This window comes from Falco naumanni, chromosome 6, assembly GCF_017639655.2.
Source record: "Falco naumanni isolate bFalNau1 chromosome 6, bFalNau1.pat, whole genome shotgun sequence".
NCBI classification, from domain to species: Eukaryota; Metazoa; Chordata; class Aves; order Falconiformes; family Falconidae; genus Falco; species Falco naumanni.
In genome coordinates, this window is record NC_054059.1 from 32,041,035 (window position 1) to 32,062,479 (window position 21,445).

Here is a 21,445-nt window from a genome sequence, read left to right on the forward strand (position 1 = left end):
CTTAGGGGAAAAAAGTTCAAAGAACACTGTTCAAAGACTGAAAAGGAATGGAAAGACCTAAATCAATTTATGTTACAAGACTGCAAAAAACCTTTTCCATGAAAAACCCATTAAATTGCAAAAAATAGTATTGTTTTATTATAGAACAGATTTTTTTTAATACACTGATATTAGAAGAATATATACATATACACAGAATATAAACTATATGTTATGTGTGTATATGTATGCATTGGTCTCAGATAAAGTTTGAATTTTTATATATTTAAAGTTTACACCAAGTTATTAACACTTAGCACATTAAGATATTAACACAAACTACTTGGCAAAGAAGAGTGTTTATGAAAAGAATACATTCAAGAAGCAATAGCTGTAAATGACACTGCTGGAACAGACATTTGGTGTCTCTCTCACTTTTCTGATCTTCCAAAGCAGAATTATTTGAAGTCTACAAAAGCAGACCAACTAAAGCAGGATACAGTCCAGTACTATACTCCCCTTTGTGTATGCCCTCCACACCATCATCCAAGAAAAGGCACTAACAACTTTCAATCAGGTCCTCTTCAATTCAATTCTTGAAGAATCTGCTTGTTCTAGTTCAGAGTTTGCCCAGCCACCAACCTTCCAACCGTAAGAGGCAAACCAAAGCATTGCCTAAAACACCAGAATTATCACCATACTACCAATTACATTTCATCAACCTAAAGAACCAGTGCAAAAGTCCAAGTCTATTTAATCTTTCCAAACACATTAAGTATGCAAATAAGATGATCCTGGTTTTCCTGTAAGTTTAAATTCTGTCATAAATGATTCCTACATTTTAATACACTTCATCCAGAAACTGAATTGGCTATAATTAACTTCCCAAAATGGGGATGATAATAAAAGGTCCTTTGAAAACACACTCTGATCAGCATATTCTAGTCAGGAGGAAAACTCAGATATAAATCAAGATAGCCTGATTTGGTTTTGAAAAAAGGGCTGCAGTTAAAGCTGTTATCCACTAAGTGGCATTATCAACTCAAACACCTACATTTGACAAAAAATAATCATAGTACAGTGTATTTCACATCCTACAAATTGATGAGATAAAATTAATCATCCAAATAAAATGTATTTGTTTGTCATAAATTTAAGCATCATTCCAAACAGTCAAAACCAGCATTACCAATTTACTTTTCATATCAAGACATGCATAAATACTTAGCACGATGGTCAGGTTGGCAATAAAACTGTCTTAATAGACCTATTAAACGAAGCAACCAAAATATTGGAGTAATAGGAGCTCAAATTTAACATATAAAGCTATAACAAGGTATTTTAGAAGTAGCTGGGGTTTCAGAAGTGTTGTACATCAACAATTCTAGTATTTCCTGTTGAAAAGTGTAGAAGTACAAAAGTCACACCAGACATTTACTTTACTTTAGCTACAATGCTTTAAAAAAAGTAAATCTAATAATTAGAAAAACTGGTGCTATCTGATGCTAGAGAGTATTAAAAAAAATATAGTAATTGGAAAGTAAAAGAAGTATTAGGTTTCACTAATTATTTAAAGATTAATTTTCAAAAATATACTTAATGATTAATGACTGTAAACAGTTTTTAAAGAAACCTTTACTGGAAAAAAGCATTCAGGAACAGTATAAACACCACCAAAAAATACTAGAACAGAACTCTCGTTTTAAAAGTTTTTCTCCCCCTATTCCTATTGTTTGTCTCTCGTCTTTCATCACTGTCAATTTGTTCATATGTAAACAGCTACTGACAAGAAAAGGGGGGAAAAATATCAGTATTACTACATACAAAAGAATATAGGAAAATGAAATGAGCAACTATTTCTGTCTCTGCCTCCTCAAAGCATGTATTTTAAGCTTGTGAAACATTCTATACATGCATTCAAAATTCTGAACATACTTCAATGCTACAAGGATCAAGACATGCCTTTTTTCTTTTTTAAAGTGATCTTTTTTTCCCTCACTGGCCACGGAGGAATTGCATTAGGACATAGTCCTTTTTCCCTACATCCGCCTACGACAAACATTTGCTGCAAGTCAGCGACTCCAAAACCAAATTGTTTACAATTAACTCAAAAAGCCATTAAAAAAATTGTTTCTTTGTTCCAGTTGGAAAGAGAGACAGCCAGATGTGTGGCTTGTTGATCTTGCTCTTTTCTGACCTCTGAGTGTAGGAATAACTGCAGCTGAGGAAGGAAGTCAGCAAGTTGTGTTAATGAAGGTGAACACTAAAAAAAAAAAAAGTTTGCAATTTTTCTTCATGGAAGAAAAATCTCTTTGGAAGAGTTTTTTTTATTAAAAAAAAAAAAAGAAGGTAATACATAGCCTTACTTTTTGCTATTGGTAAAAAATTAGAACCTTTGTTTCAGAAGTGAGTAGTCTGCATCTTTTGCTACTTTTGAAAAATTCTACCCTTAATTTCAAGAACTTCATGAAGTTTCATGGCAAACACCTCTTCATTAACACCTGCTGGGAACACATCCTCCTCTGAGGATGCAAAGTTCAGGAAAAGCATTTTAATTTTAGGCTCTGACTGAGTCACAGTCTACCATTACAGACCAAAATCAGGCCTAAAGCTGAATTCCAGATAAAGGAGTGTGCCCACTTCTTTGTAAAACACATCTGGCCAACAACGTAAGGCAGCGAACAACAGCTGCCACAGTACTTCACATTTCTCCTTGAAACACATTTATGCACTGTATCTGTAAAACACCTGGCAATGAATTAACTAGTAATCTGTGTTGAAAACCTGATTACATACTGGTACTCGCAACAATACAACACAGAACACACCCATACAAGATATTCCACGAGCATAAAAAAGAATCTCTCAAAGACTGCACAGTAACAGACGTGAAATATTATCATCTGAACTTCGAATTATTTTCTAAAAAAATGTTTCAAATGCATTCTGAAGTTCCATGACCACACTGCTCTTCATTTTATCAAAGAGGCTGAGAAGTTAATAAAAGTTATCATGGCCTTAGGTGGTCCCTAAGGACACATTTGTGTGTGAAGTACAAATTCACTCTAGAGATTCAGCTTTAGATGTTAATTCTGGCACCTAACCATCAATCCAGACTCCTTACAGTTAGTGAAGCTTCCCAAAATGTACTTCAGGCATCCAGCCTAGCTGTCTGAATTAGGTTACACATTTGCTGATGCTCTCCCTGCATTGCTAACTTCATCTTAGTAGCTCACACTAGTTTTGGTAGAAAATGATGCCTAATTCTTGTCAGCCAGTCACTATTTTGAAAATATACTTATTATCCAAAGACCTGAGTATCAACATCATCATAGTTCATCTTTCAGCTTACGCTTGCCATCATATTATATAAGAAACCTTCCTATGTATTGTTAGAAAACAGGAAACTGACAATGAAAACTCTTCCCACCCCACGATCTCCTGCCCCCTAATGTTTTTTTAAATTACCTTAATAGATCATCATACGCATGCATATGTACACAGAAAACCATTTCTCCAAACAGTAATAGAAATACTTAATCTGGTAAGAAAATTCAAATTCTGGAGAATTGAAACAGTATTTCATGTCATGCTTTTTGAAACAGTTGTAAGGGATACTGGACATTTTAAAAACAGCCTATGAGATTCAATCCTCTTTGCACCAAGAAATGAAAAACCTTATCACGTAAGACTTCCAGCACAGCTCATGCAGCTCACAGGTATGAGCACAAAAAAACTTCTGCTGCATTAGTATTTAGAAATTATTATTGGCTTGTTACTGTCATATTAAGATTTGATTTTCAGAACCTTTTCTTTTGGAAAAAAATTGTTTAAGATGCTTCTACAGTTCTTATTTTGTTACAGTCTTCTGAAAGAGTCAATCTTTAAGGTCATTGAAGGCATATTTAACGGCATCATTTTCAAACAATAGTATGTCAGTATCTGCAAAAGGTCTCTAACAGCAAACAGAACTTCAAAAAATCTATCAGGTAAAATAAATTACTGAAAAATCTTTCCTACCAGTTGTAGTTCCTACCAGTTTATTATTTCTTACCAATGGAATTACTAAAAGCAGTGAACTACACTGTAGAGATATTAACTTTCTATGGGCTACATTTAAAGTAATATGTATTATAGCAAATCTCTTATTTCCTCATTTCACCCTCCCTGTTTCTCATCATTTCCTGTTTCTTCTGTTAGTATTCATCTCCATTCCTACCATTTTTCCTTTTATTCTTCCTTTTTACTCTACTTCTCCTGTCTCTTAAGATCTCCCTTCAGCTCCCCTCACTCCCTGCCCTCCCCTCCCCACCCCCACCCCCTCCCCGGGTGGATAAGCCCATGCAGAGCATTATTTTTCAGATCCCCTCCTCTCCAGCTCAGAAAGATTGCCCTTCATTTAAAAATTAGAATGCACCTTAAATTTTAGTTGAAATGCTATCTTTATAGAATTTAATAGGTATGTCATATACATAATTCCTATTTTAAATTCTATATGACTGTAACAAAATAGAAGTCTGGAAGGCCTTTTACAAGAAAAAATAAATTGTAATAACAAAATAGACAAAGTGGCTTTACTGGTTAAGTATACAGTCCTTGCAGAAAAGAGTAATGTCCTACACTGCAGAGATTGTCAAAGCTATGATTATAGTCTTTAACCTTGCTAAGTCTCTCCTTCCTCACCTCACATCCCCCTCCTCCCTTGGACCTCAGTTTGTTCACTCACCCGGTGAAATGGAACAGGAACATCACTGTCTTTCAACTATGCCAGTTCCACATCCACAAGAATCCTTTGTGGCCTTAACCTGATCCCTGCACCTTCGAAACTCCTCTGCAGGCAGCTGTATTTTTTTTGGAACAAACATCCAACATGATTAACACATTTACTTTGATAGACTGCCACTGAGATCCCTGGGTTCACCTGGCTACTGCAAACCTGCTTTGATAGAAAGCCAGTCAGGCTGCTGCCATGTTGGGCATGTTTTTACCTGCAACAAACTCAAGTTTTTGTGGTTGTTGGATGCCTCTCACGGCAGCTGAATTAATGACAGCATTCACTGTTACTAAAGTAGCGTTAGCTTAAAGAGTCCTCTCCATACTCGATGGTTTCCATCTCTCCAAGAAACCAGTGGGTGAAAGCCACCATCTCACATGGCCTTACTTCCCACAATAAATTAAAATATTATTCCTTTTTGCATTTTAAGTGTTACATGCTGCAACCGCCCAGCTCCAACATCATGGCCACTTCACATTTCCCAAGTCCAGGAAGAGCTGGCAAATAACAGCATGTTTGGGTCAGAACTGCTAGAACAAGTGTCAGTGACTTGTAGCCCTGGAGCCCCAGCACCGTGCCGGCCACAGCTTGGCCACATGTGAAGTATGACACCAAGATCTCCCTTCTGTCCCCTGTAACAGGGCTATGAAGATGATGAGTGGACTGGAGCTTCTCCCTTATGAGGAAAGGCTGAGAGAGCTGGGCCTGTTTAGCCTGGAGAAGACTAAGAGCGGATTTTCTCCATGTCTACAAATACCTTAAGGGCAAGTTCCAAGGGGACAGGCCCAGGCTCTTTTCAGCGGTGCCCAGTGACAGGACAAGGGGCAATGGGCACAAACTGCAACACAAGAAGTTCCATCTGAATATGAGGAAGAACTTCTTTACCTTGAGGGTGACAGAGCGCCAGCACAGGCTGCTCAGAGAGGCTGTGGAGTCTCCTGCTCTGGAGACATTGAAAACCCACCTGGATGTGACTGTGCAACCTGCTGTAGCTGAGCCTGCTTTAGCAGGGGGTTGTACTAGATGATCTCCCGAGGTCCCTTCCAACCTTGACCGTTCTGTGATTCTGTGATAATTTATGCAATAAACATGAGTAATGAAACTGGCGCAGCCTCTAGTATTTCACTAAGAAGGTAACCTTCAGTGACAAATTCTTTTGTAATTACACCTACAGATCAAAACCTTCTAGCTCTTCTTTATCACCCTCTGCTTCCTCCTCAGATATGGAAGTCCACAGCTGTTTACTTAGTTTCTTAGTCTTAGTCTTCCTCATGTACCAAATCTTTTCTTAGAACGCAGAGAAGTGAGACGTTTAAAGCCAAAATCCAATTTGTTGCTGCAAGTACTGGCACCAATTTCCTTGCATCGACACCAGTACCTGTTTGAGTCCACAGTGAGCTGACACAAGAGGTCTGAACTGACAGAAAACTAATCCTCCAGAAAGACTTTGCAATCCTGTAGAATTCCAGCTGCAAACACCCTAAACCAGCACATTCAGGATGAGTACAAGTATTAATGCAAGAGAAGGGGCAGACGCAACTGAACTACCACTTTTGACTGGCAACAAATTAATCAAACAACTACGCATCCAATCATAAAAATAAATCCCATACGTAGATGGACCATGCAGAGCTGCAGGTGTGGTTTCCCTCCAGGAATATAAAAATTCAGCAGAACTGAACTGTTATTATTTAAAACCTCAAAATAACATTGGATTCACTCAATGTAAGACATATACACTCTGTACAAAGTGAAGTCCAGCATATTGCACTTCTTAGCTTTCCCACAATTAAAGTATAAAAGAAAGGGGGTACTTAACACAAACACTTGGTTAGGTCTTACCTAGAAATACAGTGGTTCCAATTCACATTCAAAAATCCAAAGAGGTGTTGCTAAACATTCAACGTCCGTCTGTCATGAAAAACATTCAAGATTACATTTGGGATCACTATGCTTTTCCTTCTCTGAAGTTTCAGGTGAAATTTTCTAGCTTAAAAAGGAAATGTCCATAGAAAATGGAAATCATTCTTTTCAAAGTGAAATTTGTAATGTCCAAAAATTTCTGAAGTAATACCATTCACAAATGCTGTTGGGTTGAAATGATCAGGTACTTCAACTAAATTTTATCCCATATAATTCTGCAGAACACATTCAATTTAATATGGATTTTAAAATAAGCTGTTGCCAAGACTGGTACAGACAAAGGAAAATTATGTTCACTGGTACCGGTATGCATTATTTTAAGAATTAAAAGAAATAATAATGAAATAATGAAAATGAAAATATATTTCTGAAATATTTATCTATTTATTATAAAGGCTATATTTATTTAAAACAGTATTTACATTGAAAGAAGTCTGGTTGAAGTGCTTCTAAGTTTAGAAATGGATTTTCCAGTCTTTTGAAATTACTGAAATAAAAGAATGTAATTTAAATGCCTAACAGCAATAATTTCATTCTGCAAGTGGGGGGTGGGGGACTGAAAGAAAAACAAGGGAACCGGGTCCTTCACAAGTATCTATAGGGACAGCTATTCTTATGTTACTTTTCAAATCTCTATAAATAAAATAATTTAGAAAGATACAAGTTTGCTCCCAGAACAAAGGTGAAGTCCACTAAAAAAAAAGAACTCTGCTACAGAAAAGCTTGGAAGTGAACTTCCATTTCAAGCATAACCTCAACAATACTAATATAACTCCACAAACACTCTTCCCAAATATTCTGGTTCACTGTCCTCACGACTATGAGAAATAAAGGTCAAGTCACCAGGTCCATAAATCAGCTGAATTAAGTTTTGGCTTTGAAAAACACATGGTTGTGTTTCTGCAGTTTTATTTATAAAGATATGACTAAAAAATGGTTCTAAGCTAATGATGGATTTTCAATAATTTAATTCAAAAATAGTAAGACTGCTTGATCGCTGCCTAAAGAGGAATTATCTTTTGAAACTCAGGAGCGGTGCACTGCAGATTTTTTTTCTTCCCTTCTAAAAATATATTCCTTACTGCAAATTATAACAATTCATTATAAAAGCAGATTAAATTAAATCAGAATGTAACACTAATTTCCCAAGTAGAGCACCCACATAGGGAACTAATTAGGAATAGCTCCTCTGTGTAAACAAACCTTTGTACCAATTAGTAGCTGGTCAAGACAGGGAACTCCCTTTCTCTAGGGAGGGAAAAAAAATATCTATTTTCAGCATTTCTTTATTTTGCTGCTGGCTGCAAATTCTCTCCAGTTCTGTAGCAATGCAGGGTGTTTAAACATTAAATTTCATAGCATTTGATGGGAACCTGATCAAGATTTAGTGGTGGGGGCGCAAGGAAAGCAGTAGAAGGCCTAAAACCCCCACAGACCTAGGACTTCAAAAGGGATGAGAACAAATCCCATTTTCTGCCTAAGCCAATTCTGTCCCCAGGGTCTACACAGACCAGAACAGTAACAGTGAAATGATTCAAAACAAACAGTGGAGTAAATGAAAAAAGTACATGGGAAGAAGAATTTTCAGTTGTTGTTCTATAATAAGAAAAGCAAACAAATAAAACCCTCAAGGCACAAATATTATGCTCAGATAGCATTTTGAAAGTGTCGGTTAGGTGCAACAGTAAAACTACGTAACAGGATGCCATTCAAGGGAGGCTGAGTCTTCATTTATCATTTATGGTAATTGCAACTGCTAGACAGCTGGTCTGTGCAAGACAGAAAGTACTGGAGTTGACTCTTACCTTGTTTAAGATGATCCAGAGCCTTCCCAGTACTTAGACAGAGGATGCAATCTGTGGAAATTTAAAATTTGTTTAAAAGCACTGTTATTAATGAAAGTCTTTTAATTACTAAGTAAAAATCAGAAAAGTTACTTAAATGCCTTCAAAGTATCGCAATACCCCTTTTTTTAAAAAAAAGCAATGAGTACTGCTGAAAGGTATCTGCTGCTGTGCATTACATCCAGAGTAAAAGGCCAATTATTCGCACAGCACAGCACATCAGGACAGTGAACCACCGTTACGGTTTAGGATGGTTAACTCTGGAGACCAATGCAGATAGAAATGCTTAAGAAAGAAGCCAGGAAGGAGGCATCCAAGAACAGGCAAAGCAGGAACACCTCAGGACAGGAGGACTGAAAGCACCTCACAGAACCCAGAAAACCACTTTTTCCTATGGAGCAGTGATATAGTTAAGACAGTTTCTGAACCTCCAGCCCTATTGGGTTGCAAAAACCAGCTCTAGATACCACTGTTTTCTACAGCATTTACTGGTTGAAGATAAATGAAAATATGACCTCTTCCCTCTTGACCCAACAACAACAAAAATGACAAGTCTGAAAGACTCAGGAACACCAACACTAATTAAATGAGCATCTGTGAGAAAGTTTCAAAGAGGGTATCCCACTTATCAACCACATTAACTCCCAAGCCACTAAGCGTTTAGGTATTTTCCAAGCTTCATGTAATTAAGGTTGACTGGAAAGAGTGGTTAAGTAACAACACAGCAAGATTCATGTTAAACAGAAACCAAAGCAGATTTACTACCAGAAATGGCAGAAAGTGAAGGCAGTAGAACAGAATGGATGAAAATTATGAGAAAGCATTACAGATGGGAAGAAGAGACTGGAAAGAACAGAAATGGAAACACTGCAGGTAAAGAAAGAGAACTGTGAAATTTAGAGGATTGTGATAAATAAAAAAGATGGAATTTAGATTTGAAAGGACAAGTCTAGCACAGACTATGCTGAAATAACATCAGCTGGCCTTGGAGGAATGTCACAACATGAAAAAAGACCTTATGTCAGTTTGAGAAAGGGCAGGAAAGTATTTGTTAGCTGAATACCTTAAGTACATTAGTCAATCAATTAAATATCTCATACCAAGGCAGATACCTGCAGAACTGTGTTTATTTGAGCCATGACCCAATTAATTTCTTTCATCCACTTCAGAAGGAGTTCATCGATGTTAAAAGATCAAGTTTTAGTCACTGAAGCCACAGGCAACACAGTTTAATTGAACTCACAATCCATTATCACAAGAAAGAAAACAGAAGCAAAAAGAGCTTAGTAACGGAAAAAAGGTACTAAATTTCCACTTCTTTCTGGAAGTATTAAAAGGAAATGTAACTACAAAAATCATAATCTGAGAGTGAACAACTATTTCATTTCCTTCCAATGCAATGGGATGTATCTCACCAAATTCTATGGAAGTATTTAAACAGAAATGTTTTTCAGGAAAAATTAATCAATTCTAGAACAAAACTTAAAGGTTAAATTATGGTAAAAAACTTCCAGAAACCTTTAAATTAATTGCAAGTGGGAAAGAAAAAAATTCAGGCTGCAACTCTATGGAATAAAAAGAAGAGACTGCTATAGAAAATGAAACAGGACAGAAGTTGTGAAATAGATGCAAGAACAGAAGATAAAACATATTTGATAGAAAATTTAGAATGTGTGTAATGCAAAACAAAAGAATTGGACTGTTTAAAAAACCTATATGTTCATCAGAGCACATAACTCTAGTGAGTCAATTAAAAATCTTGCGATCTAACACAGACCAAAAGAAAGGTAAATGAGAAGTTTCTTGAAGGATATTCATAATTTCACTATTTTTAAGTTAGACCAGTTTGTTCTGTTACATAACTTGGCTTATTTGGAGAAAATTAAGAGTGCTGGCAACAATAAGCTCTCATGTAACAGGTGCAAAATATATTTAAAAAAAGCTTACAGACTGTGGCTTGGAAACAGACTATAGCACAATTACTTTGGAAGCTGAAACACACTCTATATAGAAAAACTAAATTTTGGAAACAAAATCCCAGCAACTATCAAGGAGTATCTCCTGTTCAGCTGAATCATGAAATCACAAAAAACTCTGCAACTTACACAGAATAACTATCCTAAGCACAACTGAAGTAGTATAGCTAGAACTGAAGCAGATTTTTAATAAAATACATATTACATTCTGGAATTCTGCTTTTAACCTTTTTAAAATTTTATCCTAAATATCCAAATTTCTTCCAATCTAAACCAAAATCCAACTAAAACAATCTCAAATGGAATGTAAAACCAATGTCAGTCCAATTAATAGAGTTAATACGATGAACAGGTATGAAATGGACATTAAAAAAAAAAAAAATAAAGACTATGAAAAAATGCCAGGAAGTACTTCTTGTTCCACAAACAATAACTGTGTGGAATAGGCTTCAAGGCAAGTTCACTGAAGTAAGGCATTTGGACTGAGAGAGATGCCATCAAGTGAGAAAGCAAACGCCATGGGAGAGAGAGGATAAACTTATCTGATGAAAAGAGCTTCAGATTTCCAGTTTTGGGTCTTTAAAAAGGAATATCCCTTTAGAAGTGGAGATAAACAGTCCAAGACTGGTATCAGAGTCTTCCACAGAAAAGCCAGGGGGAAGGAAGAGGGACAACACTTCAACATGTTTATAAATAACTAGATATCGAGATACTCCTTACAGCACTCTGACATAAACACTGCGAAGAAATATGTTTATAAGCAACTGCTCTTCTCCTCAGGAGAATTCATTGGAGTAGAAAGGAAAGTGGTCGTTTCTTAAACATCAGCGTGATAAAAATGGACAGAAATAAGCAGACACTGGAAACTTCAGCAAAAATCTCAATGCTGCTTTAAGGGAAGGATGGCAACAAGGAGGCAAACCATCATATTAATGCAGAAGAGAAAATTCTCTTTTACTGTTTCAGTAATGTCCAGTAAGTCAATTTATCCCTGGTTAAAATGTATTTATACAATGAAACACAGAAGTCAGTTTGGTACCCTCAGTGTAGTAGCCTGGGGGACCTGCTGGGAGTAAAGTTTATTATCCACCCAGGGATTTGAGAAGTCATAGTCCACAACCCATTTGACTTAAAGCAAAACACAGCTGCTACTTTGAAAGTTTCCTGCTGTGTAAGAAATAATTAAGGCTGTATGATCCATATTCAACAAAGCATAAATAGCAAAGATGGTAAATTAATTCTACTTGCAAATAAAGAGTTAAGTAAAGTTGCATTACAGAATGGACTACATAATGTAGTTCAAAGGCAAAGCAGAAGAGTTAAATAACATGAAGTGTGCATCAGAGGCCAGACTCTGAATCCTAACTACAACAACGTTATTTCCTGTTTTAGAAGTCCTTTACTCAAAAGTAAAAAGTACATGTTCCAAAATTAAGTGATAAATCTATGTTTTGCTTTAAGATACTAATACTAATTAAAAAAAAAAAAAAAGGGGGAGCAGCAGCAGAACACACTTGTCAATGTATGTACTGAAAAGTACAGGGTCATTATTTAATATTGATATTAAATATAAATATTCTATTTAAATATTATGCAGAAAGATGTGAGAGATGTTGATAGTAATACAGGTAATAAATAAAAATAACCAGGCAGCTCATCCTTAGAACCTCCTGACCCGAACTTTGATTCTCTCCCCATGCAACCCTCAAACCACAAATCACGTCAGGAATTCCCAGCCCAGGAATGGTACTTGGCCCATCACTGTCCATGTGGGGATCAGGAGCTCAGTTTCTGATTGCTGGACTATTTCCAGGTGGAGGGATATGTGGCCAGCTCACCAGGAAGCCTATGCTATTCCTCAACTACTATATAGAAGAGAGGTGGTGAAACAGACTGAAGCACTCAACAGACTAGAGTCAACCCATAAAGTTGTCTGTTGGACCAGACCCTGTTAAGTCATTAGGATGCTAATAGCTTCAACACTGCTTAAAAAAAAAACCCACAACAAAACAATAAACAAAAAACCCCAACAAAAACCCCCACTCACACACAAAACCCCACGAACCCACACCCTACAGTTTTTGATAAATTTTAAGTTAGATTTGCACTTCCTTGACAGGAGGCAAACAGACAATTAGAGGAGGGCCAAAACATCTGCTTGAGACAGGAATTTCCCAGGGAAAACGTAAAGATCATGCCAAGTCAGGTTTGTGCTAGCAGGTTGCTACTGCTCCTTCAGTTGACAGAAGGCAAAGCTCAGGACAGGGTAAGTTTTACACTACTGCCAGAATATACATGCTCTGGTTGAGGACACTGTAGATGATATCTGCTTACATTTAATTTATTAACTTTGATTTAAAATGTCAGGCCATAATTCTTCATACTTGTTTTGGTGGGGGTTTGTTTGTTTGTTTGTTTTTTTCTTTAAACCTGCACTTTCAAATTGGCAAATTACACCTATGTATTCCCTGGGGCTTTTCTTATAAAAACAACACGAAACTCGGATTTTTTATGATTTTAAGTTGCTCTGGATTATTTCTCCAGCTTTCCAGACCCAGCTTCTCACTTTCAGCTTTGATTGATAGATTTTTTTCTCTTAACCTCTAAGCACACAAAGACAATCCTGCCAATGCCTTCCCGAAGAAGCTGCTGAATCCCAGCTTCCTGGAAAGCAGATCTGTGGCCACATATGTGTCAGAAAATAAAACAGACCAGAGCACATAGCCATGCTCTGGGCTTGGAACCAGTAAGCACGGTACAGCTCATGGCTGTACAAATAAAATCCTGCCACTCCAAAACAGCCTGGCCAAATCCAAATAGCCTTTTGGAAATGGTCCATCATCTCTCCTAACCCCAGAACTGCGTTTGGGCATTATCTGGCAGTGTTAGTTGGCACAGGACAAAACTGTGTCACAAGAGTACCGAAAATGTAACAGTACAGTCACATGCCATATCCATTCCTTATTTAGTTCCTACTATGAACATGCATCACAATTATAGTACCCAGTTGCTTCTGGAGAACATCATTTTTAGAAGTTAATTCTGTAACTGGCCAGCACATTTCAGAACCAAATAAACGTGTAACAGTTGAGCACTTGTGTTTCCACATGTATTATAGGCAGCACACATGAAAATCTGCACTCTCTAGGTTTTGGAGTTTTTTAATGTGTTCAGACAGACTGAAAATGAGCATCTGACTTCTTAATTTCAGCAAGCCTGCACTGCTGCAACAGAACATTGGTCCCGACTCTCAGCTCCTCTAAAGCGGGCATAGGTCTACTGACAGCATCCTAACACGCAGCAGCTGAGACGCTGCTTCTTCAAACTTCACCCACATCAGGGTGGTGGGCAAGGAAGAAATTCAGTTAACAAGATCAGCAATTCAGGAACACATCTGTGTTCTTTAAAAAATTCTTAAACTTACATATGTTGTCACAATTTTGTTTCTTTCTTCCAAGTCAGAAATCCCAACTTACTTTAAAAAAATTCATGCAAACCTTCACCTAAAACATCTACCCTTGTTTTGCACAAAAAAAAAAAACCCATAAGCAAGAAGTCTTTGTAAACATAACAGAGGCATGTAAAATTTTTCCGAAGGAAAATACACCTACCAGGCAAATCTGGATGCAAATATTATCCTTAGCAAGAATCAGTGCTTAAAACTTTATGTATAGATAGAAGTGATTATCCAGTGTCACAGTGTACTAAAAAAAATTACAGTTTTGTCAGTACAAAAACATACACCCCTTTACAGAACTGCTGATCACACATGCATCTCCATTCTCAACGCTGCTTCCCTTGAAGTAGTCTTAAAAATGTAACGACGCTGTGTATTGGGTTTGCACAGCAAGGTTGGGTAGCCGGGGCTACAGGGGTGGCTTCTGTGAGAAGCTGCCAGAAGCTTCCCCCATGATGATGGAGCCAGCGCCAGCCGGCTGCAGGATGGCCCCGCCGCTGGCCAAGGCCCAGCCCGTCAGTGACGGTGGCAGCGCCCCTGGGGTGACACGGCCAAGAAGGGGAGAAAGTCGGTGCACAACGGCAACTGCAGCCAGGGCAGAGGAGTGAGAGTACCTGAGAGAAACGCCTCTGCAGCCCCCGGGCCAGGGCAGGAGGAGGCCGGGGGGCTCCAGGCGCCGCGGCAGAGGCTCCCCCCAGCCCGCGGCGCAGCCCCCGGCGGGGCAGGCTGTGCCCCCAGCCCACGGAGCCCCCGGGGGGCAGCTCCCCCCCCGCAGCCCGGCAGGGCCCCACGCCGGGGCAGGGGGTGCCCGAGGGAGGCTGTGACCCGCGGGCAGCCCGCGCTGGAGCAGCTCCGGGCAGGGCCCGCGGCCCCGCGGGGAGAGGAGCCCGGGCCGGGGCCGGGCTGCGGGCAGGGCCGGTGCCCCCCGCGGGGACCCGCGCCGGGGCCGGCCGGGCCTGAGGGGCTGCGCCCCGCGGGGGGACCCACGGCGGGGCCGGGCGTGGGGAACCGCAGCCCGGCAGGGCCCCAGGCTGGGGCAGCCCGTGGAGGGCCCCCTGCCCTGGCAGGGCCCCGCGCTGGGGCAGGGCGGGCTGTGAGGAGCCTCCCCCGGAGGGGCAGGAGCGGCAGGGACAGCGCGGCAGGGACTGACCCAGCCCCGGGCCCGCCCTGCGCCGCGGCCGGGAGGAGGGAGAGAAAACCAGGGGGGAGGTTGAAACGGGAAGAAAGGAGGGGTAGGGGGAAGGTGGTTTTAGTATTTCTTCCTACTTCTCATTATCTTACTCCGATTTGATTGGCAATAAACTAATTTCCCCAGGTTGAGCCTGTTGCCCTTGCTGAGCCATCTCTCCCTGTCCTCACACCAACGCATGAGCCTCTCTCGTGTTTTCTCTCCCCTGTCCAGCAGAAAAGGGGAGTGACAGGGTGGCTTGATAGGAACCTGGCATCCAGCCAAGGTCAACCCACCACAGCACAGACAAAACTGCACATCATTTTATAAAACCTTGACAAACCATTTGTAACTGTTGGAATATTGGCTGCCAATCTGGTCCAGTGAGTCTACCATCTGCTCCAGCCTAATAGTCCCAGATGATGAACAGCCACACCCTAATTTACCTGGCAATACTTTAATCATAGCGCCTTCAATGACAGGTACAATTTCTGTCTTTCAAAAAGATGAAAAGATGACACATCTACCCCAACACTGACATCCACACTCAACTGAAGACAGTCACTCCAATTAAACAGAAAACTCACTATCAAGATCCTCAAAGAAAAACAACCAAAAAGCCTCCCACATATGTGAAGTAACAAATTTATTAAATCCCAGCTATGATAATACTGCTGGCATGAGACAGACATCTGTTTCTTACAGATCTTGGCGTACATCCTAGTTCTGATATAGAAAAATAAAATTAAAAAAAAAACTAGCCTGAAAGTAAAAGAAAAAAGTGACTTTAGATCCAGAATTAGTATGGTCCTTTTGCTCTGTTCCCAGGATACCTATACTGACAGTAGAAAAGGATGCTGATAGAAAATGACTGCTCATTACTGAAATCTTCATTTTCTCCAGCTCCCTTAGAACTCCTTGACAAAATTCTTCATTTCATAAGAAGGTAAATGTTTGGGTCAAAGATCTCCACTCTTCACAGCTGTCAAAGAAAAAAAGTCTGGTTTCTACAGGTAGATCCATTCGGCTGTGGTTTCTAAAACATCTGGTGTTGGACTGAGCAAGGAAAGAGACAGCTGATTTACGTGCCCCCATACCAAATCATTTCACAGCATCAGTACGTAAAGGGAACATACAAGGCTGACTAAACCCAAGCTGATCAATACTGTGCATCATTGACTCAGAGATTGCTTTGAATGCACGCACATACAGGACATCAGCTGGCAGCATGGTTGAAGCTGACAGTTTGAGACTGCCCTGATGCTAGCTGCACACTCTGATGATGAACCAGGAGCCCATTAAACACCACCTAGTAACCCATGGCAGAAGCTGGGTGGAACTTCGAGCTGTTACTGTCTTAGCTCTATGTAGAAAATGTGACCCAGATCAGTGGGAGGGCTATGCTTTTTGTCAGAATATGTCAAAGGAAGTTAGGCAACTCTTGCTAAATTTACCATACACTGCAAGTCAATGTAAGACTGCACAGCAAATGGGCTCAAGGACTTCTTCAGCCACAGAAAGGCATCAAGATATCCAGATTTGATTTCTGGGCAAGTTTTCTGAGAATCACCGGAATGGTCTGTTTTCTGAAAAACTGGAAATGAAACTGTTAACAGTGCAAAATTAAGTAATCGACTTTGGCATGCCCACCTACTGTCACTGCCCAAGATGGGAGAATACCACACAGTCATTCTTCAACCACCGGCAGGAAAGTGTCTGCAGGTTTGGGGGATGGCTTAATCCCCGAGAACTGTGTTTTTTATCTTATTTCCAAACCCATCTATATCCAACTTCCCTTCAAAATGCCTCATCCCGGGGGGGGGGGGGGGGGAAGTTATTGGAAGAATGAAGCTGAAGGAAATGCTACCACATACTCTGCTAGTAATACTACATTAAACACAGAAAGCAGAATGTCTTGTACCATGTACAAGAAACAGAGCTACCTGAATAACCTCCCCCTGTAATCCTGTTCTTCTGATTCTCTCTAAAGCGAGTCATATGGCAGCACTTTTCTCCTTTTATGGGGGGTGGGTGGTGGTGGTGGTGGTGTAGAAGAGAAAGGAAGTCAGCACCCCCAGCAGGACTGCCTTGCCATCTGAATCAAGAAGCTCAGAGCTGTGCTACTACTCACTCATCTCTACCTTAGTGCATTGAGAATACATACCCTGAGAGAGGGATACCATGATCAACTCCCATTTACTTAACACATATATAATTGTCACCAAGTGTTTCATGCTGAACTTGTCACTAGAAAATGTATTAAAAACTGAAGGATAGAAGGCATGTAATATATTTGCATTTGCTTATCTACCATCTCCTATCTTTGTGTGAATGTCCTATCAATAGTATGTGAGACTCTTTGGGAAACAACTGTAGTGACAGTATGATGCAGAGCAGCCATTAAAATTATAGTACTTTCTGCTGCACAAGTTTCCACACGTGTACCACAGCACCCCAGTGCTCACCAGCTCACTCCACCTTCCTTTCCTTCAGCAGCTCTACAAGACAGTCAGGGAAAGTAACTAATGATCTGACTTACTAAATTTGGTGCTTTTTTGAGAGAACTGTGTAAATTTCATTAGCTCAATGCTAGGGAAAGGTAAATAACATACAGAATTCCTTATGTATCAGGCAAAAAAGAAATAAAAGCCTTGTTGTTCTTTTATCAATAGAAAGAAAAAAACCATTGTTTCTGCCTCAATAACGATATTAAGAGTTAAAAGCCTAAATCATAAGGACTCCTACCCATGAATCGCTAAGGAATTAAGGAATTATAAGGAAACCCATCTCCTCTCCATGCACATTGATGGGATCAAGAACCTGTAAGAACTCCCACCTCCTGCCCAAGCACAGGCAAGAGGGTGCATCAGCCAGACCATCACTGTGTACACAGAGCCACACACAGCACACCTGCACACGTCTTCTGTGGAGTCAGGGAATGTACCTGGTGGCCTTACAGGTACCTATCATTGATTCAGAACCACCTTGCTTCCCCTCAGCTGTTTCTGTGCAGTCACTCTGAGTTTGTTTGAATATTGCAACTTAATATTTGACTGCTTTGTTTCAGAGTGATCCTGAAAACAACTGAATTCCATTACAGAGTTATGCTGCTTGCTGGGTCATAGCCCACACATTAGGAGTTAAAATACAGATAAGCATTTTCAGGGTCAGAGTCTCTGTCCTTAAAACAGTTTTTTTTTTTTAAGGAAGGAAACAGTCTGCCCTGATTATCAGATCATTATCAGGTCAGATCAGATGGCCAAAACAGCAGAATTCAGTAAGGAGTTCAGAACAATCCCATCCATTTTTGAAGTCTACCATTGCTCTTACACAGAAAATGGAATCTGTTAAATAGATATATTTCTTATTGTTAAAGATGCCATTTGTTCCTTGGAAGCTTTGAAGTATTACCAAAGCGTATTTAATTCTCTTTTGACAAATGTTATTTCCGTATAAACATGTAGAAACAGAAATATAAACATGTATTTCTTTAAAAAGTAGTATTTTAATCTGTAGGTGTCCCTTTGCCTTATGAATAAATTAGAAGACAGTGAATAACAGCGACCGCGAAAGTACAAACACTTTATTACGACTGTGGTGACTCAGACTGCCAGGATTTGGCAGCCCACAGTGTTCCTCAGCAGCAGAACAAAAGGGGATTTTTTTTGGTGGATTTACTTTTAGTTCAGTAAAGGACAACATGATACTGTCTGTGCCATAATGAATCAAAATCTCAGTAAAACAAAAGCGCAATTAGTCAGATCCCAATCATTTTTTGTCTCACAGTATAAAAATGGACAAGCAGATTATCTATACCTTTAAGGCCTCTAATATGTGTGCTCTGTCCCTGTCCTTCAGGGAAAAAAAAGTAAAAGTAGTAACATCATCTTGTTGCAGAAATACCAGTAAGTTCTATAGGCAACATATTCCCAGAATACTTCAAGATCAAGAAATATTTTCTATTTTCCTCCTGAATACAAGAGATGTTGATACAAAATTCTAAGTGGATTTTTTAACACCCTCTCTAATTAAAAACATAAGTCCTGTAGACCTAAGTATCACGCTCTAACAAAATCTCTCAAGTATTCACAGCATGAAACACATTCTGAGACTCGTTTTCCAGCATCCCCATCATGATCTCATTTGGAACAGCAAACCGTCCCCGCAGTAATTGGTATTGCAGAGCTCTGCTGCAGCACAGCCTTGTGAGAGGGTGAGGGAAGTGTTCCAGTCCTATGGGGCATTTATGCTTTAATAATAAAAACATAGGAAAAACGATTACATAATATCAGCTCCCATTTCCTCTGCCACCATCAATTATTAGGGAGATGATTACAGACTAATTTCCAGAAGCTTCTAAAAAGATGCCAAAGACCATCATGATATCTTTATCTAAAGCAGTCAGTCACCAACAGTCTTACAGATGATCCTTGAAGCAAAACACAATTAAAGAGCAATACAGTACGAGGAGTCAGACCACGTATATGTGGGTGGGAGAAAGTATAACCAAGACAAAATTAGACTGTTCCTGGAAATAAAACATAACAAATTTAACAATCTAGCTTTCCAAAATCTAAACAGGTTTGAACAACTCTGAGGAATACTATAAATTTTTCCCCTCATCACTGCCTTCCTCAACCAATTTCCACAGCATTAAAGGAACCCTCTCTGAAAAATTAGGACCAGCAAATAATCTGTAACAAATAAGTACGACTGTACATCTCTCAAAGGCTATTTAAACACAATTCTGGAATCATTTTACTGGAGACAGGATCACATGGATCAGTTACCAGAGAGAATTTTCCTTCTTCAAAACCAATTCAGCTCCGTAAGTGCCACCATCACTCAGCATTTCCATACCAGCTAACAACCAACAGTAATGAATTTTTGCCCCACAGCTCCACACTGCTGTTAATATGTATGAGAGAAACCAGAAAACGAACTTTCTCCCCCTCTTCCCAGAAAGCTATTAACTCAAGCTAACCTTTCAGACTTAATCTGAGGCAGCTGCAAAATGAAAATTGTAATGATCAAGCTAGGTATCAAATACACTTACAATAAAGAAAATAAAACAGAAAGCACGTTTTCTTTAAAATGTCTTTGGGAAACAAAGAAAACAACCTCTTCCTCCCACTTCTCAGTCTAACCACATTCAGCCTAAACAGCAATAGTCTTAGGGCACTACTAGTTCAGTTGCAGAGGCAAATAGTGTTGAGCTGTCTTAAAATATCCCACCTTCCCAGCAGGTGCTAGTCCAAGCATGACATGGGTCTTCTGACCATCTTGCATCTGCTAGCCAAGCATTGATGCAGTAGATGTTGTGAAGCATCTCAACAAGGACAAGATGCCTATGTTGGACCTGGTTTGATTCAGTTGTCCAAGTTGTGCACTAACCCCAAAATGAAGACTTTCTCCTGAAGGGAACCTCAGTCTTGCCAAACTCCGGCCTTTATCCCCCCAAAATCTACACTTGTCTTAGATTTACTAGTCCACGTGAGACTAGAAGCACAAAGTGGACTCACAGAATTTTGAGCACGGCTACAATAAACTCGTGTATATAATGGAAATTAAGATAACTGGGATAGCAAGCAGGAAGCCATCTAACTTAACAGGAAACAAAATTGTGAAGGCTGTACCCTAAAAGTCACCTACTATAAGCTCAAGAGGTACCCATGTCATTAAAAAGGGTTGGAAAACCCTCAGGCCTCCCCAGGAGCAAGACACAAAGTAATCCCTTTCACAAGCTGATGAGGAAAGGAGTCAAGCCATTCTGAAGTTTTGGATGAGAAGGCAGAAGCATGCCCCCAAGCACCTTCGAGCAATTTAAAAGCATCCGGAAAGCAACCACAGAGGAAGGAAAAGTGGGTGGCAGGCTCTTTCCAGGTTGAAAGGCATGCCAGGCTAGTGCCCTAACCCACTGACTACAGTCTGCCCTAGATTATTCCTGCTGAAACTACGGAATGGGAAAATACGTACTGGGTGAAAGAATGAAACACCCACAGAAATCCTGATTTCCCTGCCCTGAATGCCTTAATCACAGGGCAGGAGTCACTCTCCCCCTAGCCTAATTAATTTTTTTTTTCAAAGTAACACAGCTGCAGGTGAAATAAAGGACAGTTTATGACAAGCTGCTTGTTGCACTCTCCTGGGAAGAGAGAGATGTGAGCTCAAGTTGCTTCAGGCTGAGAAGACGACAGAGGAACAAGCTTCACACTTCATGCAGTAAGAGATTCAGTAAGATTCAGTAAGAGATGTAACTAATACACCACCAAATATATGAAGAGGGAGAGAGAAAAATCATTGCAAATGCTTTTTCCTCAAGTT

General features: G+C 39.7%; 1 protein-coding gene across 6 annotated transcripts in view; it reads right to left on the reverse strand.

The window, feature by feature from the left end:
- CYRIA (CYFIP related Rac1 interactor A) overlaps nucleotides 1-21,445 on the reverse strand; it is a 57,907-nt gene that overhangs the window by 31,757 nt on the left and 4,705 nt on the right. For 5 of the 6 annotated variants that reach the window (XM_040598337.1, XM_040598334.1, XM_040598341.1 and 2 more), the window contains exons 2-3: nucleotides 8,482-8,532; nucleotides 6,596-6,664 (exon numbers count right to left, since the gene is read on the reverse strand). The exons of the other annotated variant lie outside the window; for it this stretch is intronic. The gene's annotated coding sequence lies outside the window, so the exon portion shown is untranslated. The remainder of the gene's footprint in view (nucleotides 1-6,595; nucleotides 6,665-8,481; nucleotides 8,533-21,445) is intronic. 6 annotated transcript variants of the gene reach the window in all.